Below are 24,220 nucleotides of genomic sequence, written 5' to 3'. Positions count from 1 at the left end.
TGCTGTTTACCGTGGGGGATTTTAGAAGAATTGTAGGCAGCTGGCAAGCCCCTTCAGCTTCTCTTTTTTTCTTCCTAAATCTGCTAGTAGCTGTGTGTAGTAGTGGTGTCTGTCTGTCTATCTGCCTGTCTGTCTGTCTATCTGCCTGTCTGCCTGTCTGTCTGTCTGTCTGCCTGTCTGTCTGTCTGTCTGTCCGTCAGTCCCTCATTCACTTGCTCCACTTATGTGCATGTGGATTTGATGTTGGGCTACCATAACAGTTTAACAAAATAGGCAATTTCCTACATGAAAAGAAGCAATAATTTCCCTTTAGCAGCTGGGATACAGGCCTACTGTGTGTGATCAGAACTTGAAGCTGCACTAGAAAACATTCTCTGGGAAAATACAGACTTAATATCAGCGTGAATCAGAGGAGAGCGGCCCATTTTCATTTTGCCCTGTTTTCTGAAATGAAATTCTGGGATGTGGTGATGACATGTGTGAAATCCTGGGAAAGCTTGTAGACCTGACAACTTATAGTAAAGTAAAGTAGGTAAAGTGTCTTCCATTTGAAATAAAAAGCCCCTTAGCATGTGGCTTGGGTTGCCTTGTGAAACTCTGTTGCTTTGTGTTGCTGGAAATTAAAATTAAAACTGTTCTATTGAGCTGTTAAACATTTTTACAATGCAGTGCGTTGGAGCCACAAATGTTTGCACAAATGGCACGAGTGAACATTTAAAATCGTTATGAACTTTAGTAGCCAGAACCATGTGGCAAAACTATAGTTGCTTGCTAATACAATACTTTCTTTGATTTTCTTTGTCTTTTTTTTCCATTTTAGGGTTCCTGCTGTCTGACGTTGGATTGCGGGCCATCTTCATGAGTTGTCTACAGTCTACCAGATTTGTTTAGTATTATTTTTATTTAGCATTTGGCATTACCAGTGTCGAAGCATCATTAGCATTAGCATTCAGTTTCTTGTTGACCCCAGCTGGCTGTCATCACTGCGAGTTAGTTAATGCCATTGGTATTAAAGTTACTTTGAGTTTACTATTAGCTCTTCACAGGTCAGGTAGTTAACGTAGCTGCTGGTATGGAGCGCAGTAGCTGGAGCGGAAGTGAGAGTGCAGGGAGGACATGGACAGACTGAGTGACTCAGGAGGGATAAGACCATGGACGGACCCTGAGGGGGTCTGGAGCCCCGACATTGAACAGAGCTTTCAGGAGGCCCTGGCCATCTACCCGCCCTGTGGAAGGAGGAAGATTATACTGTCAGATGAAGGAAAGATGTACGGTGATGGGAGACGGAAAGAAGTTGGGTGTAAACTGCTATGAGTCACTGAAGAAGGGAAGCTTTATTTTATAAAATGCCAGAAAATAGTGGAAAAGCAATCATGATCAAGATGACATTTTCAATTGGTTCATTGGTTTTGTTCACAGTTCAACAGTGTCAAAACCAAAATATTCAATTGAAATGATTGTGATGATGATTGTGTGATGCACTGTATTTGTTTGAGTGTTTGACATATCCCTGGTTGCTAATCTTTATCATATAGGAGGGATATTTTAAATGAAGTTCAGTTTTTGCATAGCAGACACTTTTGTGTATTTATATGAACCATATTTAAAGAGTGTGACACTATTTAAACCAGTGATATAACACATCCAGTGATTGTCTGCGCTGTGGTGTGTCAGACTGTGAGAATTATAGGTAGACGACTGTGTGTGAGGGCCGTCTCACAGGGCCTCGAGTGTCAGAGACACAGGAAAGAAAGGTGAACTTTAAAAGAGAGGAAATAGAGGTGAGCTATAGGTGCACCATGTGTATGTGTGTGCATCTGAGAATGAGCGTGACACTGACAGAGTATATGTATTTATGTGCGTGTGCGTGAACTAATAGAGTGATGAACAGATGGTCCTCTGGGTGCCACCAGCTGCGCTTCCCTCCCTCTCTCTATCACTCTTTCACATTTTTTTCTTCTCATTTTCTCTCTTTCTGTATGCAGAGTGCACTCTAGTGATTTCTTTATGATACTACTTGACTTTTAGGCTTCTGAGTATTAAATTAAATCCCTTGCACACTTGCTGGAGTCATGCCTCAAGACCTTGATGAACACACTCTACATTGCCAAAAGTATGTGGACACCTGAAGATTTCAACCAAATGTATACGCTGACTCTCCCATTCAGTCATTGTAGCATTAATGAGGTCAAGCACTAATGCTGGGTGGGCCGCTCGCAGTGTGTGGCGTGTCATCCAAAGGTGTTCAGTTAGGTTGAGGTCAGGCCTCTGTGCCGGCCAGTCAAGTTCTTCAAAACTACTCTTCAAAGCTCCACTAAACAATGTTTTTACATTAAAATGTGGGATGTGAAAAGTGTTGCTTGTAGGACAAACCCACTTGAAACTTCAGTTGTAATGTCATTTTGTTTATTTTGATTTTACGCCCACAACGTTACTGTTTTAGTTCACTCTTAATGCTCTCATCATCCTCATTTCCAGCAGCAGCAGGAGCTGTAATCAGTGAAAAAACCCTCTGTGAATGAACTCACTGTACACTACTGGTCCAGCACCAAATAATAATGATAATTATAATAATTATAATAATTGGAAAAATGCTTTTCTAGACCCAAAGGGCCGAACAGCTGACAAAGTTGACCTCTGGCTTATGAACATAACGGGGCATTTAACAACTAAAAAGCCAGGTATTTCCCTCAGGTGTGGTTGTGTGACAATTCCTAAAGAATCCTAATGTTGGTCTGTGTCTGTTGGATGTATAAATAGGCAACTGTTTTCTAACACGTTAACCTTAACACCATTATATGGTGATAATATGTCAATGTTGTGTTTACAGCTTGTTCCACAGCCCCCAAGTGGCCAAAAATATAAATTAATGTAGCTTTGACGACCTTAAACCAAACTATCAACTAAAATAGCAGTGCATACTGCAGCATTTTTCTCTTCATTCGAACAAAGGGGGCCAAAACAGATAAACAGTCCCAGTCCACAAGTGCACAACAGTATGTTATGGACATGTGTATCCACATACTGTTGGCCACAACAACTGACTTGCTGACATACAGAACTGATATTTAAAATTTTGTGTTATTGATCAGTCACCAATCAATCAATCAATCTAACTCTAACAATCTTCTCTGCCTCTATGGCATACTCAGCACTGTTTGTTCACCTTGTTGACCATGTGTCCAGGTTGTTGACACGTTTATCACTGTGACCTAATTGAGTTAGACGGTGTCTGTTTCAGCAGCAGAGCAGGAAAGGCGAAATGGCGAGAAGGGATGAGCAGCGTTTGGCGTAGAGACCAGGGGGTTTTAATTGTTACTAGAACATCTGTGCAAACTAGAATTATGAGACAGCATCTAGTTTGTTTTTATTTTTGGCTCATAATGCATACAGAATAGGACATGTTCACATTTTGATTCATGAATGCTGCTTCATTCTTTTGCAAGGAAAAAGCACAATTATGTCTTTCTACTTACGTTAAAGCAACATACTGTACGCACAAACTTACTTGGCATTATTTTCTTTGCTGTTCAATCCAAACCCCAGTGTCATTAATGGTGGTTTTGTGGTTTCAATGAGCATCATAGTAAAGGTAAAATGAGTGGTGGGTGAGTATTCCCACAGAAAAGAAAGAGGTAATATCTAACAGGGAGAGAACCTATGTGGATCTAAAATACCCCCCTTGGCTACAGGGAAATGGACTGAAATAGAAAAGAAGAGGTGGAAAATGTGCAAAAGTGCTGGGAGGAACTTAGTGGGAGAGAATCGTAGAAAAATCTGAAATGGATGCGTGTAAAAGGCAGAGAGAATGAAAAGGTGAATAATAGTGCAATTATCCTTTGCAAAGGTACAGCAGAGGTACGACATAATGGCCTGTGGCTTTGTCCCCTACAGAAACATCATATGGATCTACTAGACAGATATGAAAGTCAGTATACAACCTTCTCTGTCCCTTAAGCTGCGATCAGGGACATGTTCAAAACAGATGTATTACAGAAGGCTACAACATACTGTGAACGGTAATGGAGGAAGTGTATGCTGCGGCAGTGACGCAGACTACAAAAATCTCCCATCAACATCTTCAGTACAGTCTTCATCCACTGTTGTCATATTGCATAAAACATGCCTATGTTCCCTTTTAATGAAAACTGAACCTGAATTTCCTCTAACTAGAGGCGTTGCGTCACACCCTTCATCAGGGCTGAAAGGGCTTATTTTCAGTCTGCATGCTGACAATGTCACAAAAGAAACTTAAGTTGAACTGGTTTCTCAGCTCTGAATTTCATTTATTTTGAAGGAGCTAATGCAAAGACATTCTCTTAGGTGAACATGTGAAAAATCAGTGGATTTCGCCTTTATACAGTTCTTTTTGCAGGTCTTGGGGAATACTACTGCACGTGTAAACAGTTGTATAAAGCCTTTAGTGGGTCCAGAGGGAGCTACATGAAAAAACATTGCCTCAAGTGATGTCACATAAGTCGATTGGGGCTGAAGAGTACAACTTTGAAAATAAAATTAGTGGGGTGTGGAGTTTGAAAGGAGGGAGCTTACCAGAACTCTGTAACGCCCGCCCTAGTCTGTACATTAGTCGCTACTGGTTTAACACACCCGAATCTAGGGCCAATTTGTCTGTGCTTGCATTGCATTGTGGGTACAGAAGGTGCCATTTTTTTTTTTTACAGGGAAGAAGAATGTGTGGAATAAAAAAGGTTACTGCTGCCGCATTGGTTTTGATCCTTTAAAAAAACAAAAACATTTCTATCGGAGTACTCAACACAATCAAATTTTCTAACTCGAATCTATGTTATTTTAAGTAGTACTGAGCCTCAATATTCTTTGAATACTGTCTGGTATGTATTCAAAGACTTGATTAAAAGTGTGAAGTATCTAAAGTAGGCTTCAAATGTGTTTTACTGATTATTTGTTCCGAAGTGTCCTTTCAGAAACTTATATATTCTTATTTGAGACTATATTTTATTTTATTGCAAACATTAAGCAGTTAAGCATATTTTGTTAAACCTGGAATCATTTTTATATTTAGTAAAAAAATGCTCCACTGTGTTCACCGTCCAGTCACTTACACTGTCTGTCTGTCAAAACAGCTGTCTGCTGTTGCTCAAAACAGGGTTGATGAGATCAGATGAGACTGAACCAAAACAGTAAAGAAGCCTAATGTTGCTCTGCGTCTGCTGAATGTGTAAATTGGCAACAAAAAAAAAAGGAAAGACACAAGACGGGTGATCATGTGATCCATGGTTAAGATAAAAAATTGTTTTAAATCAAAAAGGGTCAAAACATGTTGATGGTCCCCAAACGTAGGTAACGAAGAAAGTATTGTTTTGGGGTCCGTGCTGAAACTCAGTTATTGTATTGGGATTTGCCTTGAATGTTCAAGTAATACCCAGCCTTAAATGAATACAGACGCCACGTGTTTGCTCAGTTTCACATACAGTTAATTTCTATGAACCTTAAGGTCCTCTTAAGGATTATAAAACTAGTCACAGAGAACATTCTTCAGGCACTTACACACACAACAAGGGGAAAGGTCTTCATCTGACCCAAGTATCCCAAGGTTTTCCTTTATTCTCTTTTTAAATAAGTCACATTTGCAGCCACTGTAACTGCTGTTGGCTGATCTTTTTTGTTAGGTTATGTCACCACATGTTGTACTCTGCAGGTGACATCGTCTGGCAGCAAAAACATATCCAGTGTTCAGTTACTTTTATCAAAGGAAGTGGCAGCTTGTTTGTAAGAAATGAAGGATTAACTGTGTGCAGTAGGAGGAGCGATGATGTTTTGAGCCATTGTACCTTAAGAGACCTTAAAAGTGTGCCAGAAACTCCAATTAAGACAAAATCCACAAGAGATGTCTCATTTTTGAATGCTGCATGATTGACAGGTTGTCTTTGGGAGGAATCCCGCTGAACTACTTAAGTTGTCCTGTGGATTTTGAAATCAGCACAAACTCCTACCTGCCATTTGATGAACCCAGGCTCCGGGCCAGAGTTTGGCCCTTGTGCTCTCTGAGGTCTTCCCGGGGTACACAACAATACCTGCCACAGCACTGCAGCCTTGTTAGCGAGCACAGTCAGCAAGGCTTTGGACTTACTCTGAAAGGGTTTTTGAGCTATTCTGTAAAGCAGCTGAAGCTCTTAATCACTCTGCTAACTGAGAGACAGTAAACTACTACAGTAATGCTTCTTGTTTTTTTTAGAAAACAGGACAAAACAATGTACAGGAAGCGTCTGTGCTCTCACAATGCCAAGAGACAAATCATTGATGTTTTGTTTCTTGTGTGGTGTTTGCATGCTGCTGCCTAGTGGAAAGTATTACATTTCAGTCACATGTCCTCCTCTCATCACCTCATTTGGACCTCATATTCACATTCACTGTAAATTCAGCCACTTTTTGATTTTGATGATATTGTCGCCTCTTGTCTGCTTCATGTTTTTTGTGCTCTTTCTTGCTCTCGAGTCTTCACTGAGTACTCCCAAAATCACAGAACTGACATGAGAATTCTGTGTTTTTTCGAGTGCGTTGTCTCCCTCAGTATCTGCTTGCACACAGAGTGGCTTCAGCCTGGAGACAGAGAGAGGGAGAGCGGGGGTGCTTCTGTTCGTCACGGTTAATGACCATCTGACTTTGGCCTTGAAGTCTTTCACTGGGCAAGTGGAGAGGGAGAGAGAGAGACAGAGAGAGGAAGAGGGAGGGAGCAGAAGGGAAGCCCATTCACTATAAGAGGGAAAGAGGAGGGGGGGAAAAATAACAGCCAGAACAGAGGATAGATGGATGGAGGGAGCAAGGGTGTGTGTGTGTGTTTGCTGGAGAGTTTTTGAGAAAGAGGGAGGGCGAGAGTGAGGGATGTGTGCCGCAGGGTTAGTGAAGGATGATAATTCACCGTTAAGCCTCCTAGAAAGACCAGCTGGCCCCTCTGGAGTCAGATGTCAGCCTCCACAGCCAGGACTCACTCTGTGAGTGTGTGTGTGTGTTGGCACTCATGCATGTATATATGTGTGTGTGTTTGCATGTGTGCTGCTTCAGTGGCAGCTTTTGACTGCTAGAAGGAAAACACCTGCATGGGGAGCTGTAGATTTTATCAGTCTAAGCTCCCTATCTCCATGAGAGTGGGATTGGTCAGAACACACACGCACAAATACACATGCACACACACCATCTGCTAGTTAGTTAGGGCTATTGTTGCGAGCCATTTGGGTAGTGTGTAGAGGTTTGGCTTTGTGCTGATCTTGACCATCAGTTGGCCAGCTGGCCTGACTTTGGTTTTCCACTTGGTTGGAACAGAAAACAGGCCAGGAGACGAACCAAACTAAGCCACAGAGCCCCAGACATGCTTGTTAGCAAATGGAATAACAGTCAAATTACATAATTTCATAAAATATTTAACCACCATCTTTGAATTTTGACACACACACTTCTCTGTCACAGGTTTTCTGAATGTGACGCTGTTGTTTTCTGCTTCTTTTCTCTCTCTCTCTCTCCCTCTCTCTAATCTATACTAGCCAGGTCATGCTGAGTCTGCTGTGCTCCCTATTGAATGGGTTGAATTATTCAGCATTGTAAGCGTGTGTGTGTGTGTGTGTGTGTGTGTGTGTGTGAGCGCGCATATGTGCATAGCATGGGTACAGCTGGGCTGCTGGTTCCTTTAATCAGGGGACGGCCGGTCTGCATGAATGCCTGTATTGTTGGGTCATGTGTATTCAGGGCCATGGCGTGTGTGATGCTGTGTATGTGCATGTTAGTGTGTGTATGTGTGGAGGGCTACAGCAACAGGGGTATCGGTGATTACAACACTACTTTGTGAAACTGCACTCACAGGGTCGCTGGGTCAACAGCACTAAATCAGGCACTAAGTTGTTTGTCGGGGTCATATGATTTCTGCTTGTGTGTGTGTGTGTGTGTGTGTGTGTGTATGTTGCATGCATGTTTCATCAGTATGTTCTGTGTCTTTTCCCTCCAGGTCGAAATGAGCTGATAGCCAGATACATCAAGCTCCGAACAGGCAAGACGCGGACAAGGAAACAGGTAATAATGGGAGTGTGCATTAAATCCAATCATACTGTCTACAGCATACATCACAGCATATCACATTATACAGATATAATGAGGGAAATGGTGCTAACCGCAGTGATCAAAAGAAAAGCTGAACTGTAATGGTCAATGGTTTCGGCGAAAAATGAAAGCAATTTAAAGCTGCACTTAAGATTAGATGTGTCCTTTTTTTTTTATCAATCGGGAAAAACTTGAAAGGTGGTCTTACTTAATACCATAAACAAAATGGTTAAGTGATATTTTGCAAGATCTGTGAGGTTATCATTTGTTTGGTTTTGATTTTTTAATTTTTTTTTATATTTACAAAAACATGTAGAATATTTCCCAAGTTTGCACAAAATGTCACTTTCCTGCTTACAGAAACTGTTTTAAACAGTTGCCTTTCACACTTTACAGTATTAAGTTCAACTGCAGCCCAATGCTCTGCACAGTTGCCAGCAACAGCTGGCTGTGTTGGCAGCCTGCACTTTCCCTGAAATGCACACATTTGCATCAGTGTTTTACTGGTAAAGATATTATAACATAATTAATAATAATACATAATTTAAAATGCACGACAACCAAACATGACTTCTTTGTACTACTAGAAAGAGTCAGGCAACACAAGGTTACTGGCTATAGCTACAGTTAGCAGCTACACTAAACATGCAATGTTAGCAACCATACAAGAAAATCACATTATTACATTGCTGTCCATATAGTAACACTTTTACTTACTGACACTGATGTCACTGACTGCTCAGAGTTATGGGTGCTAATGGAGCCCAACAGCTACCGTGTGTAGGTGATTGTGATTGATTTCTGTGGAGTTCTTGGATTGAAGTCAATTTCAGAAGTTCATTCATCATGGTTGTTGCACCCGAGAATGCTGGTGTGCTTATGTGTAATGTTATACAGCAGAAGCAACTTAGAAATATTTCTGGGCTTTTGTGCTCTTCAATAGTATGTTCTATTAAAAGATCACTGTTTACCCTGTGAAATACATTTGTTTTCGATTTCTTGACAGAACATAGGGTGGCACCATCTGTATGTAGTGTCATCTTAGTATCTTAGTTCTTGGCCCATGTTCCCAGGTGTCTTTTTGCTCTCTCAAAAGATGTGCATAGATGGGTCTATTCACTGTTGTCAGGGGAGTAGTTTGTGTGTGTATGTGTGTTTCCTTCCAGTGTGGCAATAGTCCTTTCATAACCATGGCAACTCACTGTTTGGTCATTCCTCTTCTCTTTTCTACCCTCCAACCCCCTTCCTCCTCTCCTCTCCTCTCCTCTCCTCTCCTCTCCTCTCCTCTCCTCTCCTCTCCTCTCAGGTATCCAGTCATATCCAGGTCTTAGCCAGAAGAAAATCCAGGGAGTTTCAATCCAAATTAAAGGTAAGGAGGATTGTAATCCAGAGCATTTACACTCAGTGTTCGGTGGTTCTTTGAAAAAATCCTCCACCTACAGACACTTGAACCACTTTAACAGAAACCATAAGGAAAAACAGTGTTTAATACATTGACAAACAAGGGATTTTTGGACAGTTCAGTGCAGCAATTGGCACCATGAAAATGTAGAACATTGCTGTTTAAATAGATAGGAAATAAAGCTGTCCTGAAGCATATTGAGGCATCATTAGGAACCATTTTACTTTCTCTACTTCACCACATAATGCACAAAAGCAATCTGAATTCTCTGTCTGTCCCTTGCTTGTTAACGTTTCACCGTGGCTGGAAGGATGCCTGTCACAGTGACTCCAGTATCCTAGGTGTCTAATTGGGCCCGCTAAGGTTTTTACCCCCTTCCCTTCCTTCTTCTCTTATAGCCATACATACATTCATTTGTTCTTCTCCTTTTGCCTCCCTCTTCTTACACTGTCTCCACCCTCCTTTTGGTCTATTAATCTCTTACCCTCCATGTATCCTCCTCCCTCTCTCCCCCTTTCTTTTTCTTCCTCTCTGTTGGTCGTAATTAACTTAATATAAAGCAACAAAGGAGCGCTTGTTTTCCGCAAAGAGCAGTCAGAATGCCAAATAGAAACAAAGCGAAGCTGAATTGTTTGCTGTCAAAAGAAATTACAGATGTTTGATTAAATTATCAATTTAAATAAAGGTTATTTGAGTCAATATAGATCGATCATACAGGATACTAAAGTGCTATTGTTGATTCAGTATATGTGCATAGTCTCTTCAAAACTATATTAGGAATCACATTCTGTTGTAAAAATGGTTCAATGTAGCAGAATGGAAATGTGTCATTATACACTTTGTTTAATAAAAAATATTTTGTAACGTGAGATATTCTAAGCTACATACAAAATGGGGGACGCAACCTAAATTCCTCTGATATTTACATTTGGGCATGTCAACGTTGGACTGTTCTGTAACTGAATAAAAAGGAAACGCCTAATATGATGATGATGCGATCCTAGCTACCACGTTTTGACTTTTTGAAAGACAGTATTAATTACAGCTTTTTATTATAGAGTAGATCATTATGCCTACAGCTAATTAAAAGTGTCATTATCAATCAATCTGTGGAATATTTTTATAATCAATTTTAATTTCCCACAAAACCAAGGATCAGTGTATTGATCCTAGTATTGTGTGTGTGTGTGTGTGTGTGTGTGTATCCACAGACTGATATCTGTTCTCCCCCTGCCTCTAGACTTTCATTATTGTCCAGAATCTATTAAAACACATCCATCAGCCACACTGTTGCACCAGGTGACATGTTCTTCCATCACCGTGAACATGGGCATTGTATTTATTTGGAGTCAATCTCACATATGCCGACCTTCCGTCCCAAATGTTCACTATGGCACCAAATGTGTATTCATCCACATCTGAAAATAGTCCCCAACAAATGCACCATTTACTCCTGTTTTTAGTAACACTTGCTAAAAACTATATTGACCACCATATGAAACTTTAGATTTGTGACCCGGTTTTAAAGAATTTGCGGCTTCATTGGAGATGAACGGTCTGAGAGTCACAGACACAGGAATGTAGGTGAAAAGTACTGAGAGCTGGACTGACACATTGCTTTCTGTCTTTTCATGGGACTTGTTGGCAGTAAGGAAAATATAGAATAACACCAACCCGTCTTTCAGTAAATTAATTACTTGATTAATAAATTATCTAAAAAAAAAACTAATGTGATAAATGGATTTTCTCAGCACTACATATCATGGATTTACTAATAACACATCGAAAAATGCTGTACAGTCATTCTGTCCAGTGGAACGTGATGTAAGAGCCTTTCCCTGCTGCTGAATTTCACATTAAAACCAAAACATATGGGTTGGTCGTTTCAAAGAAATGAGTTCAGGTCAAGGATGTTATCTAACCCATATGGTTCCCGGTATTTAATATGAAAATCCAACATAATTCCCATCTCGGTATCTCCTATAATGTTATTACCTCCCCTAGGAGGAGAGATTTCTCTCAGTGCCAATTAACTTGAGTGAAGCTGCCAATTAGCAATTCTCCAGTTATTGCAGACTGTCTAATTCCATTTCATTCAGCTGTTTTTGAGTTTCATGTTGCATTGATTTCAGATGTTACAAATGAGCCTACAAGTTCAAGCTTACTGTAAATCTTCAACATGGAACTTTTTGCCCTGATCCCCCGATCAATGATGTTCACTGTGGTGTGTGAAGCACATTTAGATCTGCTGCACGCCTTTGTGTTCAACGCTCAACACTGTTGTTGCTATGACTTCCACCGTCCGCCCACCCCCACCCCCCACCCCCGGGCCACAAGCCAGATCACCACACCCAAACATACAGAGAAAGGTGTATTCACTAAATCATCTTCAATATACCTGAGAGCCAGCTTTAGACAAAACAGGGAATTTAGACATGAACTACACATATGGTCGCCCACTGATTACTGTTGGATTTTTGCTGATGATTGAATGACAAAGCAAGGTCAAACTCTTTAATTCCATGTTAACCAGGTGAGCCACTTCCAGCAGGAACCTTTTGGTATCTAAAAGGTTAAAGTTGACAAGGCCTTACCCTTACCCCCCCCCGGCTCAGCCTGGGGAGCTCTGATCGTCAAGATCATCATCAAAAGCATTAAACTGTTGCAAATACTTGAGTGTCCTGTTTTTTTTTTGGAGTATTTACTGATATTTCCTGCAGCTTTTTTAATCAGTGTCTTATCATTTGTAAATACGTTTTAGCTCTTAAGTTCCTTTAGAAGACACAAACAAAGCTTCCAATTTCTAAGTGCCTCTGCTGTTTTCCAGTGTTGTACTGTTGGCAAATGAGCTGCTCCATATTGGGCAGTTTACTCAAATTGCTGTATTACAATTTGTATAATCAGATAGTATAAGGAGGCGCCAATGTCCTCACAACCAGTCAGATAATTACAGCTAGGAGGAGAATGACAGCTATTATGATTTTTCCCTTCAGGCCTTTGGTAGCAATGATAATTCAAATTGTTCTTCATAACTTTTGTTTTTGCCGCTGTGCAGTGCCCTGATATTTGCTTTCACTTTGGGTTTAGATTGTATAGGACCAGAAGTGTACTCATGATGATGATGATGATGATAATGTGTGTGTTTGTTGCCGTGCAGGACCAGAATGCTAAGGAGAAGGCTCTGCAGAGCATCTCCTCTATGTCCTCCGCTCAGATTGTCTCAGCCACCGCCATACACAGCAAGCTCCTGCCTGGAATAGTACGGGCCAGCTTCCCCAGCAATGCACAGGTAACACACACACACACACACACACACACACACACACACACACACACACACAGGAGACACAAGAACAAGAATAATAATTTTTTATACAATCTGGTGGCCACATATGCTGAGTTTGAAGTCCTGGTACACACACCAACACACAGACACACACATTGTATTGCATTCATGGTATACAGCCTCAGTCCAGTGTATTAAAGTGTGTGTGTGTTTGTGTATTTTCAGCTGTGGCAGGGGATGATTCCTGGAGGACAGTCCAGCTCTACCACAGAAGAGTAAGTCACACTCTAACCTAGTTACTGATTTTCAGCTTTGAATTGTGTCACTGCTTTGATAAACTGAATTCAGTTTACCCTAAAGGCTCAGCTGTTCTAACTCTCTTGGTAGCCGCTAAGCTAGTTAGTGATCTGCTTTTGTTTTTTTATACCTAACGTATGTGTGTAAGACAACATTTCAGACTGTCACTGTTGATAACTTTACACTTTACACCAAGTGGGAAGGAAAAGGGCAAAGTCCACCTACATCGTTCAGTGATGACTGATGATGAGTGATGAGTGGTTCCAGGTTATAATGGGTTCAACATAATGTAAACATTTGTTGTTGGTACTGTCAGTTGTAACAGTGCAGTGGGCCCCTGGCACGTTAATGGTCACCTATGTAAAAGACAGAAAGATGTGATTGGCCGGGGACAAACGTATAGTTGTGCCATGGTAATCATCCAATTATCTGTCATGTTTCACACTTGGACCATCTGAAGTGACAAAACACATTCATGACCTCAAAATGCACACCAGGCTGTGTCTGTTCATGCATCCATCAGGCATGATCTCAGCTGATATGTAAGAAACCAAATTTGGTGGTGTTTCCATATCTTGCATTCGTTTCTGTTCACATGGCTAGTGAGGATCCTTCACGCCCTTTTGGTTTCATTTCCAGCTGCTGTTACATGACCATGTGACGATGATGATAATGGTAGTAAATGGGGCTGGTATAGCTTTTACTGAACTCAGAGACGCTCTTGACCTTGTGCTCCTGCTACTGTTCATACAAGACAGCGAACAGAGTTCCTCTCTGTATAATGTAGGTACAATGTGACTGGCCCTACTGTGTCTGTCTTCTTTCAGCCCTTTTAATGCCCTCCTGTCTGTCTGTCTGTGTCTCTGTTTCTCTCAGCATCAAGCCGTTCTCTCAGCAAGCCTACTCTGTGCAGACAGCAGGGACCACCACAATCTCAGGTGAGAGGGACCACGGTACAATTATCTCCTTTCTGTAAAGCGAACAGGCGGTCCTCTCTCCTACCATTTAGGCTACTGGCTCTCTACAGGGTGGTTTTTCACTCTCTCTGGGCACCCAGGTCTCCAGTGCACCCTGAGGTTTGTCTTGGGAAGAGGTCAAAAAGATGAAAAGGTGTCAATCTGACTTTTCTCACTTTCAGTTTTTCAATTCGGTTCAATTTTATTTATATAAGGGCCAATTCATAACAGAAGGTACCTCATTGCACTTTTCATATAGAGCAGGTCCAGACTGCACCCTTTGTAATATTATTTACAGAGATCCAACATGTGCAAGCACTTGGTGACACAGTCAAGGACAAACTTTCTTTTAACAGAAGAACCTAGACTCCGGGTGGGCAGCCAATGTATAACAATAGTAATGGTGGTAGTGGTACAGATATGAATGAAAATGAATAACGATACCAATAATGATATCAATATTAATGATTATGATAATAGGACTAGTAATAATAATAATTGTAGCAGCATCGTGATAGCGTCCCATACATTAGTGTTCTCCAGGGGGTGTAAATTTTCACTGACAATGTAATTTGATTGGTGTGCTACTTGTGTTGTTGGCCACCAACAATTATTTATAATTTCACTTCACTTCTATCAGATACAAAGAAAGGCTTTGTTAACCATTATCTAAAATCGTTGTATCAATGACATATTTTCTCAGTCAAAAAGTGAGGAGAATAAAATTTTCAGTTTCAGGCTTTGCGAGACTTTAGTATGGACATGCTGCCCATTCTTACTGTAGGGCTCACAAGTGGGCTTATCCGGCTATGTGACTAACTACAGTATGGGTCAACAAAAGCTGCATTTTAGGAATTTAAGGAAAGCAACTTGTCACTTGACTCATTGTTGATATTTCACAATACATTTTTAACATCTGCAGGGTTGTAAATTTTACTCAAAGTGTGCGATGGCAGCTGTCATTTGGAATACCACAAAGCGAAATGGATTGCGTGAGCTTTGATTCAGTGTCCAAGAGTTTTCACTGCGTCCTCATCATTGTTACCCCTTTACATCTACTTTTGTTAAGTGCTTTTCAGCGCTGCAACCTCACCTCAGTCGGGCTTTGTCCATGAGACTCCAGTAATGGCACACAGTTTTCACGTTTGTAGCAAAGAATAATGCTAGCATACTGCTAACACGGTTAAATAGGATGATTGTACATGATGACAGTGGTGAAGCAAGGTTAAAAAGACTGTGTGTGTGTTGTCTAGGCTACGAGCCTCCCGCTGCGCCCCAAACACACAGAGAGCCGGCGTGGCAGGGTCGCTCCATTGGCACCACCAAACTACGACTGGTGGAGTTTTCATCTTTCCTGGAGACACAGAGGGACCAGGAGGCAGTGAGTACCACGCACACACACACACACACACACACACACACACACAGAGCATCAGTCTACAATAAGCACTCCCTATTGTCCCGTAAACAGAGATGACAGATAACCCCACAGCAGAGAACAGCGTTAAAGCCCTTTGTGCGTATCCTAGTATGAATAACCTTTGTAAAGCTCTATCTCTCTGTCTGCTCAGCCTATCTGTCATCCTGCCACACTGTGGACTCCCTGTCATTTTTCTACCTCGGGCTCACAGACAGCTGGCATTCATCTTGTTGCTTTCTGTTTGGACAGTTAAAAACCTCAAACTGTTCAATGTTGACACTGAAAAAGGCTCTGTTGTCAAAATGTGTCACATTACCTGCATAATTGTACATTACCGTAAATGAGGGCTTCACAGGTAAAAACATTTCATTGCAATGAAAATATATCATGTAGCTAAAATGGTACCCAAAGACAAAGGTGACTACAGTCGCGTGCATGGTAATGGTTACATGAAAATCAGGAATTACTTTACAACCTGAGGAGGAAGGGCTGAATGATTTGAGAAAAATATCTAATCGGGATTTTTCTGATCACATTTGATTGATATTTACAGTGGCTGATTATTTTCCATAAAGTCCAGGTGTGTATTGGTGGTCAGCATAGTATTACTCATGAGGAGCTTATAATCACAAATATATCTTGTTTCTACATGAACAAATCTAAGAGAATAAATTAGTAACTTCGTTGTTGCTTGTTATTGTGCTTTTGGAGAATGTCAAATCCCTAGTTAGTTTCCAAAAAAATTCAATTCAATTCAATAATACATTATTACAGTAGTGTTTTTTGTGACATAATAACTATACAAGTCGTTTAAAACTTTGACATTTTAACCTACAGCTTGTTAATAATGTAAGTTATAATTCAAATTTGCTATTTGAACACTTTATTCTTTCAAAGCCCTAGACCTGGGTCTAATTTTTCTTCTCGGTTTTGAAAAAATGTACTCCCCAAGTTAAACATACTTTGTGGAGTTTTCTTGTAAAGAGTTATGTTTACAATCAGTGTTTCTCAGTAAAACACACTGTGCGCATTAGTTAAGCCTTAAAAACACCTCAGATGTATTTCCTTCACTACAAAACATTTTTATTATTGCATTCTTAATGTACATTGCTCACATCAGTGTTAGTGTCATGTCAGTGTCATGCATTGCGCTGATAGAAAAAACTGATTGTCAGACGGCAATGATGTAATTAACGGCGCCAAAATAACGAAAGTGTTGTTTTAATAATGCGAGTGCGCTCACTATATAGGCCTCTACATACAACTCCCTAGATAGTGGGTAGGGAGTAGTGAATGAGTGGGGATTTCGGACTCAGCCACTGTGTTGTTTCTGTCAGTCTCTCTTTTGCTGTTGTTTCACCTTGGGTGAGATCAGCTCTTCTCTATCTCTCTACACGTTTTCTGTGTCAGTCTTTGCCTAATTCAGCTGTTTCCCTCCCCTCAGTACAACAAGCACCTGTTTGTGCACATCAGCCAGAGCAGCCCGAGCTACAGCGACCCCCTGCTGGAGTGTGTGGACATCAGGCAGATCTACGACAAGTTCCCCGAGAAGAAGGGCGGCCTCAAGGAGCTGTTCGGCAAAGGCCCGCAAAACGCTTTCTACCTGATCAAGTTCTGGGTGAGCAGACACACTCCTGCCTACTTCCTGTTCACACGAGAGTTTGTTTTCATATTGTTTCCTCTCTATACCAGATTCACACCCATCCAAAATGAGCGAGGCCTCGGATAGTGTTTCAACATTTACAAAATACTGTTATTATACTTTTTTTCCTTAATTTTGTTTTTGGAAATGCTTTTGGTCATCAGTCAGCAGGGTAAGCACGCAACACACTTTTTTCCCTGTATTTTTCCACCCAGTGCCATGCCTTTGTCTGTATTTACAGGTGTGTGTGCGTGTGTGTGTGTGTGTGTGTGTGTACACGTTCTGCCTTTCCACCTGGGATATGGAGGTGGTGGGTTGATGAAAGCACAGTCGCTTTGTTTGAACACCTGCTCACCTCCTGACTCACAAGTTGCTCTGTCTTCACATGTGTGTGTGTGTGTCACTTTACTGTTTTCTCAGAGCTGCAGTATACCAACAGTATGAATCACACACTTTCATTTATTTTCTATCAGAATAATCAATCTAATCAAATAGTCTAATAAGAGTCTCAGACTTCATTTCTCAAGTGGTTGACATGTGACAAGCCAGATTTTATGATCTTTCAAATTGGTCTAGGACTTAAATCCTGGCTTAAATTGTATGTTTACTTAAATATTTCTTTGGACAGTCTCGCACTCAGTTTACAGCATTACATTTGGCTATGTCATAATGGAGTCACTTTTTGAGTTTGCTTTGAAATGGTGGAGTAAAAGCTCTGTTACTGTTGCTGCGCCTGTCAAACTTTGCTTTTTTGCACAGCACATAGAACAAGCCTGTGTAGTTTAACGTTGACAGATTTGCCTGCATTACTTGGTTGAGAATGCCAACAGCAGCTGACTTTTCCATGTATCCCGCAGACTCATTTTAAAACAACAAGCCTGTAAAACGGCCTTAAAATGGAACTTGCCACCCACATTCATGATATTGTGCTAAAAGACTGAGGCAAAAAGTCAGCATCCTCCCCTGTGAAAGCTCCATGTAGAAGACAGGAAACAAAGAAACAGTTTATTGCAATGTAGAACTAGTAAGTATTACAAGTATAATAAGAAACAATGTAAGACCAGTCCTGTACTAGAGCAAGACAAAAGTTAGCTAGAGTTGTGCTTTATTGTTTGTATTATTAAACCGTATGTTTCACTGTTGATGTTACAAGCGAAAAGGCTTTTAGGATGAGAACTTACCAATGTGTGAAGGAAACACTGCCTCAGGTAACATTGGCAGGGGTAGCTGGAGTGTAAACTTGTCCAGATCTAATAAAGAGCAAGACAGAGCTGTCACTAACATCATTCTTAACTCTGATAGCATCCAGGGCTGGCTTTCACACAGAGGGGAAATACTACAGAGGAGATGAGCTATTGTGAAGGTTTTTATTTTTTATTTATTTATTTTTTACTTATGCTTGTAACTCCACATATTAATGTGGAATGCTCCTTGGCTTTGGAAGTAACCCTTGGTTAAGTTAGTTATCAGGACGTGCTAACAATTGCATCTTACATACAGCAGACAGATTGCAGCTATGTAATCCATTCCTTACACTATGCAGAGGAGGGCAGAAGCCTGCAAGTGGGTTCAGTATACAATAAATGTAGAAGTGATGAGATTTGATTGTAGCATGAAAACAAACAAAGAGACTTTGTGTGTGTGTGTGTGTGTGTGTGTGTGTGTGTGTGTGTGTGTGTGTGTGTGTTTGTGTGTCGTGTAGAGAGCCTCCCCTCTGAATTTAATTAAAAAGCTCTCTGATCTACCACAATGGAGCGTATTTCTGATAATCTGGTGCTTTAATAGAGCACAGTTTGATGTTTGTGTGTGTGTGCGTGTGAATGAATGTACAAGTGGGTGACTTAGCATATGGTGTGTATGTGTGTGCGTGATTTCTCAGCCCTGAGACACACAGTGCCCCTCAGAGAACTCATTACAAACAGTACAAACCCCTCTCAACTTCTTTCAGCCTGTAATCCAGGTGCAGCATGTCCTCACTGCTCTGATGAAACAACTTCAGTGACAAAAAGAATATTGTTTTTGCATTGTAGTGTATCGTCCAGTGTTTTTAGAAAGTAGATTAGTATCTCTTTATATATATTTGCAAAAGTCACATTACGCATGAACAAATCTGCTACCAAAGGCTTGGATAAAAATACAGCTGTTTTAAAGGATCAGTTCATCCAAACTGCAGCGTCACATATTTTCACCATCTCTAAGATTTCTGCCTCCTCCCCGATACAATGAAGGGGAATAGAATTTTGTCAGTGGTGCTCACAGTGCTGAAAAACACTTTTACAAACAGCTACCACCTACTAGGTGTGATTTGAAATGGACAATGACTATATCATTATGTCAGACGTGAACGTACTGCAAAAAATAATTACAGTAATGAGAAGCTGATTGGTTTAGTCTCAAACAGGCCAGACCAGCACACCACTCTGCACCTGTAAACAATAGATCATTAGAGATCCAGAGGCAAATTGACTGATTATTTTGTCCCTTCACCTGATGGAAATTGAGCTACTATTTCACATAATTTTTTCCACATGCGGCCCAATTAGGACAGATGTATTTTAGACTAGCAGTTGACCTTTTGATGTAAGTTTTAGCAGTGTAATAAGGGGATCCAGTCAGTTGTCCTGATGCTAAAGAAGTTGCAGTTTGAGCACTTTATGGCTCAGTGACTGAGCTACCAGCAGAGGGCACTGTTGGCTTACTTTAGTAGAAAGCGGCCGGCGCTGCCTTTCATGTTCTTTCTCGTGTTTCTGGGAGTGTACATGGGTTTGAGTAGTGACATTTGTACTGTCCTTAATGGTGTAGGTAGTAATGTCGTTGGTCTGTGTTTTCCAGGCGGACCTTAATCACAACATGCAGGATGACCCTGGGGCCTTCTACGGTGTCACCAGCCAATACGAGAGCTCAGAGAACATGACCATCACCTGCTCCACCAAGGTCTGCTCCTTCGGCAAGCAGGTGGTCGAGAAGGTGGAGGTGAGGATGGATACAAATTGTTGTGGTGCACTCTGGTTTACAGTAGTAATCTAGGATATTTTCATAATGTCTGCTGTGCTCTGTTTTCATGGAAGTTTAACATTTGCCCGCCTTAAAACCCCATGTCATTGAAGATTTTCTGACTCACAGAAAGTGATGGGTTTTACACATAAACTCACTTCAAATATATTTAGACACTGTGGTTGAGCAAAAAAACTGGAGGAACTCAAAGTCAGGTATTAACTTGAGGTCCTTCATATGCTTTTTGACGAATATGCAATAAGGAAAAATGTTGCCATTCAAATCTTTCAGGAAACAGATGCTTGAAATCAGGGGCTCACAAGTTGTTATAGAAAACCATATTAAAACTACTCAAGTGATTTAGTGTTGTACATCCATAAAGTTGTGCTACTGAGACTTGACTGAGATTTCATAAAGAAAGGTCAAAATGAGGACAGCAAAGGCTGAGATATCCTGACTTTTATCACCACATATGAGACAAGCACAAAAAACACTGGATCTCACACATCCCACAATGCAACTTCATAGTCCCCCCCCCCGCCTTGTAAATTCGCGGGTCTTTCTTTCCAACTCTATTCTGCTGCTTTGCACCACATCCTTTCTACTCTAAATGTATAAATCCTGATATAAATAACCCCTTGCAACATCATCAAGGTTGTTTTTTCAGGCCGGATGCACAGAAGAAACTAAACAACTCTTGATGTGGTCAGTTATTAAAATTTTATTTAACGATTTCCCCTCTCATTTTAGACGGAGTACGCGCGGTTTGAAAACGGGCGCTTCGTCTACAGAATCAACCGCTCTCCGATGTGTGAATACATGATCAACTTCATCCATAAGCTCAAACACTTGCCTGAGAAATACATGATGAACAGTGTGCTGGAGAACTTCACTATTCTGCTGGTGAGGACATCAGTCTGTGTGTCATAGTACAGATAAAGGAGTGTTATTTTTTAGTGTGCATACATATTCAACCTTTACACATTATAAAACATTTTTTATCCCTTCTTTCCTCTCCGTGCGTGCATGTGTGTGTGTGTGTGTGTGTGTGTGTGTGTCCAGGTTGTGAGCAACAGAGACACTCAGGAGACCTTGCTGTGTATGGCATGTGTGTTCGAGGTGTCCAACAGTGAGCACGGCGCACAGCACCACATCTATCGACTCGTCAAGGAATAACACACAGACTTACACACAAACACAAACACACACACACACACACACACGGCCTTTGCTTGGTGATTAATGGTGACATTGGAGGTACAATGGCCAAAAACTGAATTCTACAAAAGTGTCTTTCAGCCAAACAATTTGACCTAGTGACGAAGAAGAGAAGGGCTGCCTTTTCACTGCTGCTCACAAAACATCACAGCAATAATTGGGTATTTTTTAATTAACACCAGATATGACACAGTGTGCTGCAGAATCCTCTTCAAGAGGAGCATTTCAACAAACACATATTCACTCCAACCTGAATATCAGACGCTCATTAGCTGCAGAAGCACAGTGGCAGTGCAGCCATAGACACATCAGAATCGACCTGGGTGGTTTCCCCAAGAACATCCTGACTCTGATATCACCAGGAGATGCCATGTCTCCTGCTAATTGGTTTCTTCCCCTCTTTCTACCAGTAAATGTGGATTTGGCTTGCTTGATGGTGGAAATGAAAGTCTTATTTCTGTCACATGCTTTTGGGAAAATCAACCCAGGATGGAAGAAAGACATCTCACAATCTTTGCCCCCTGTGACAAAAGTGTGTGTGTGTGTGTTATCTGCCAAGTACTGACGGACACTGAAGGTCAGACCCTGTGTATCATCAATAACTAGAGAAGGAAATAACACTACTGCATTATCATATAGTACAATATAGAGGTGGCTTTGTACAGATAGCCACTGCAAATTGTGTGAGTAGCATTCTTGCACAAAAAAAGAGGTTGTGTCCCAAAGAAAAGAATCAAATTTTTACCTTTTTCTATGTTTTCTTTAAAAAAAAAAAAAAAGAATAGCTTCTAAACTTTGGGAAATTGTTTATTGATAGTAGCATATAGACTATATTTTAATTCCAGGAACACTATCTAAAATGTATGTTAATAAGAAATTATAAGTGAAATTGAAGAATTCAGGTACCTTATTGTGCAACAAGTGACTCTTCATCATGATTGAATAAATAAATCAGCATGTTAAAGCTATAATCGGTAAGAGTTCAGTCCTGGCTTATTTTGCGATCATTGTCAGCACTAACCCTGGTGACAAATACATTACGCTCTCTGTGACTGTTTCACAATAAAAGCCACGCTGTGTTTCCTCAGTTGAAGGCTTTTAATATGAAGCAACATCAGTAGGGAAAGGCTGGGTTAGCAGACATGGATTGTGTCCATTGGCCATTTGAATCTGGGGCGGAAATGGCGGACTCCGCCACTGACAATGAATACTACCATATTGAGGTGTAACTACAACATTTAAATATATGGAATGGCTAATGCTGAAAATAATGCAGAGGGTTTGATTTCATGATAATCTAATCTTAAATATTAAATGTATCGTGGTCACACCATTGGGAAGCACTGTGAATCTTTAAAACATCATTCATGGTGTACAAAGGAAGGAAACCTTTCACACCTGTGATTTTTCTGATCAGGTTTCACTTTGCAAATTAAACTTAGCTTAGTTCAATATTCTTGCACCAGCTAACTTGAGCTTTAACATGTCCATATTGACAAAAATGTTCAAGCCTGAAATGTTATTACGTCCATATTTAAATTGAAGATCACCCTGACCAGAAGCCTTGGCACCTGTTTTACATTTAGAGCGTTGTCCATGTCAGGACAGCTCGTTCAGCACTCTGTTTTTAACTCTGGAAAACATAGTAGTTTAAGACACAGTTACCTTTATCAGTTCAGGACTGGTTTCTACCAGTTAGATAAAGATATGTCAGAATTAAAGTAATTTATGAATCAAAAACCAAAAACTGTTGATGAAGTGTACTGTAGCAGGTGACGTTTGGTGGTTTGTCTGTGTCATGCTCACCAGCATGAAGTGCCTTTGGTTGGGAACAGCAGTAGACATGTCTAATCTGTTCTACATAGGTCCTGATAATTTGGTGTTGTAGATGGTGTATAGACGGGCAATTTTAGTGAATATAAAGAATGCATAATTAAGTATCACACGCACCAGTTTTCAGCGTCTGAGGGCTAATTATCCAAATTCCTTATTTAATGGCTGTTTCTTGTTGTAATTTGTAGACAGTCAGCACTGAACCATCCTAAAGAATCTTTACTGTATTTCCCACCAGATGTTAATGAGTCACATTCTTGTTTACTTGGTATCTTATGTCAGCATTTACATGTATTTGCATTTGTATATTACATGTATGTCTGACAGTTTCATGTTAAAACAGCTTGCATACTAGATATTGTCTGGTGCCTCATTTATATAAAATGCAACTTGGACTTGTTACTGCTAGAGAAGACCATCTCAGATCTCTGCTATGAAATAATGGTCTAGCTGCAAGCATGTTCATCCAGTTGGAAGAAGTCCGTATTGGTGATGGTGTTTTCTTGATAAACCTTTAAGAAAAAGTCAGATATTTTGGGCAATACACTTAATTTCCTTCTTGCTGACAGTTAGATGAGAAGAGTGATTCCACTCTTGTGTCTGTGCGGTGAGAAGCAGGAGCCATGTTATCTTAGTTAAGGATAAGGACCAGAAACACGGAGAACAGCTAGTCTAAATTCACCTTCCAGCACCTCTAAAACTTCAATTCAATTCAATTTTATTTATATAGCGCCAAATCACAACAACAGTTATCTCACAGCGCTTTTCATATAAGGGCAGGTCTAGACCGTACTCTATGATGTTATTTACAGAAGCCCAACAAAATTAAAACATAATGGTTGACATGGTATATGTCATTTATGAACCCACACAAAAACAAAATGTAAAAACAACAAGTTGTGGTTTGGCTACTGTGCCCAGCAAAGACATAATCCTGCATTTAAACACTGCGTAAAACCACAACTGCTGTAGCTCCATATTTATCGTACAGTCTTGTCTAACTCTCTGCGAGAAAGTGAATATGTGTGTTCCCCAAAATGTCACAATTGGCATCCCACATGGCCAAAAATGTGTCAACACCTGGTCTTTATCCAGCTTACTCAGC

General features: G+C 40.6%; 1 pseudogene; it reads left to right on the top strand.

Annotated features, from left to right (window-relative positions):
• The first annotated feature begins 942 nt into the window (after window positions 1-942).
• Window positions 943-22,247, top strand: LOC119917847 (annotated as a pseudogene).
• The last annotated feature ends 1,973 nt before the right edge of the window (window positions 22,248-24,220 follow it).

The sequence above is a fragment of the Micropterus salmoides genome, unplaced genomic scaffold (genome assembly GCF_014851395.1).
Source record: "Micropterus salmoides isolate LMB-PRFRI ecotype aquatic unplaced genomic scaffold, ASM1485139v1 Ms_hic_scaffold_2274, whole genome shotgun sequence".
NCBI classification, from domain to species: Eukaryota; Metazoa; Chordata; class Actinopteri; order Centrarchiformes; family Centrarchidae; genus Micropterus; species Micropterus salmoides.
The sequence above is the reverse complement of the archived record's forward strand: the minus strand, read 5'-3'. Positions and strand labels throughout refer to the sequence as shown.